Source organism: Oratosquilla oratoria, chromosome 19 (genome assembly GCF_046742065.1).
Source record: "Oratosquilla oratoria isolate Oo_2021 chromosome 19, ASM4674206v1, whole genome shotgun sequence".
In the NCBI taxonomy this organism is placed as follows: domain Eukaryota; kingdom Metazoa; phylum Arthropoda; class Malacostraca; order Stomatopoda; family Squillidae; genus Oratosquilla; species Oratosquilla oratoria.
This window is the reverse complement of record NC_134795.1, coordinates 57936930-57939429: the sequence shown is the minus strand read 5'-3', so window position 1 is coordinate 57939429 and position 2500 is coordinate 57936930. Positions and strand designations below refer to the sequence as shown.

Sequence of the window (2500 nt, the reverse complement as noted above, 5' to 3'; positions counted from 1 at the left end):
CTATTAAGACATTTTCAAAGGTACAGAAAAGGAATACAGAAAAGAAACAATATATACATAAGAAGACAGAGGATTTTTGGAAAGGTCACATGTTACAAATTATCACATACAAACCTGCCAATAATAAAATTGTCCAGTTTAGATAAACCCAAACTCAAGTTCATATTATTTCCAAAATTTCTTTTTATGAAACAAGATTCAATAATATTTCTTTCTATAATATTATTACAAGAAGTAATTATTTTAGAATTTCCCCAGTCAATATTATGACCATGATCCCTTTGGTGGACAAATAATCCACTTGACACTTGTCCCGTTCTAATACTATATTTATGTTGGCCTATTATTTTATTTAAACCTTTGTCTGTTTGGCCTATGTAAATAAAATCACAGTTTTTACATAATAACGACATTTTATGCATTTGGCCTAATGAACAACATTTGGATACTTTTTTGCCAGATATAAATAATTTTGTGCATTCCGCTAAGTTCACAGTAGAGGTAGAAAATAATGTTTTACTATTTTTAGATGTAAATATTCACCGATGTGGAAGATATTTCAAATTTGAAGTTTATAGGAAGCCGACCAATGTCCTTTCATACATTCATTTTTACTCGTATCACAGTCAAAATACCAAGTTGTCAGTTTTTTCTTCAATATTCCTTAGAGCTTATAGAATTTGTTCCCCTGAGTTTTTGGATCAAGAAATAAATTTATCTATGACATTGGAGAAAATTTAAAATATCCAAAACATCTGATTGACAAGACAAAAATCAAAGCTAGGAAATCTTTTCTTAATACTTCGCAGGTCAAACAATTTAATTATAAAAATATGTTAACAATTCCGTACCATGAAAATTTAATCAATCTTCCTAGCATTTTTAATAAATTTGGTATCCAGGTAGTATTTAAAAACAATAATAACATTAAGAGCCTGTTAATTAAAAATTCTCCAAGAAGTAAAGAAGGTTGTATTTATAGCATACCATGTAAAAACTGTGATTTTATTTACATAGGCCAAAGAGGCCTATATATTATTATTATTATTACTATTATTATTATTATTATTATTATTATTATTATTATTATTATTATTATCATTATTATTATCATTATTATTATTACTATTATTATTATTATTATTATTATCATTATTGTTATTATTGTTAGTATTACCATCATTATTAATATTGTTACTTTTACTGTCATTATTAACCTTATTGTTATTACTATTGTTATTATCATTATGAAATATATAAATTTTCATTTTTATCATTATTATTTTAATTTTTATCATTATTATTATTATCATTATTATTATTATTATTATTATTATCATTATTATTATTATTATTATTATTATTATTATTATTATTATTATTATTATTATTATTATTATTATTATTATTATTATTATTATTATTATTATTATTATTATTATTATTATTATTATTATTATTATTATTATTATTATTATTATTATGACTATGTTATTGCTATTACTGTTACAATTACTATTAATATTTTCATTGTTATTATTAGTGTTGTCACCATATTTACCACTTGTTAAACGTTATCATTATTATTACACTTGCCACAATGAATATGTAATGTTCACACTTGTCACCAACTATGGTAACACGGGGAGGTAGTGAGGTCCACCCCATGTATAAAATGCCCACAGCCTGTTTGTACACCATTCCTTTGAAAAAGCATACCTGCGAAACTAGTCAGGAATAAACTCAAGACTAAGACTCCTGTGTTTCCTACTCCGCTTACGTCAACCTGTCAGAATGTCTCAGCATATATATGTATATATATATATATATATACATATATATATACATATGTATATATGTTATATATATACATACATATGTATATACATATATGTATATACATGCAAAGTAGACCACTTGGAAAAAGAAACTAACGAAGCAGAGCGCTTTCGTATATTACATCTTCAGTGCAACAAGTACATAGTGATAGGAATACATAGACAATATATGCATGATACAAAGGAACAAGGACAGTTTGAATAAGCGTAGCGACCAATTACCCCCTGGAGAGCGGAAGGTCATTGTCAATTATCTTACGATGGTCGGGCGACATGTTCTTCCATTGCCATCATCTACATTGATTGAACTAATTAAATTATGTGTCAAAGATTGTAAGTTTCAATTCAACGGTAATTTCTATTCCCAAAAATTCGGCATGAGTATGGGAAACCCTTTATCCCCAGTTTTAAGTAATTTATGCATGGAATTTTTTTAAACTAAAATATTACGCACAATCTTCCCCCCTAACATCCCTTGGCTTAGGTATATTGATGACATTTTATGTCTTTGGCCAGAAGAAAAAAATGTCCATAATTTTTTAACTAAGTTGAATAACCTTGTTGATTCTATTAAATTTACTTTAGAAATTGAGAAAAATTGTACCTTACCTTTCTTAGATTGCACTATCCTACGTCATGACAATAGCCTTAATTTTAAAGTA

General features: G+C 26.2%; 1 protein-coding gene across 1 annotated transcript in view; it reads right to left on the bottom strand.

The window, feature by feature from the left end:
• LOC143035925 (uncharacterized) overlaps nt 1-2500 on the bottom strand; it is a 16234-nt gene that overhangs the window by 11919 nt on the left and 1815 nt on the right. The window lies entirely within an intron of this gene.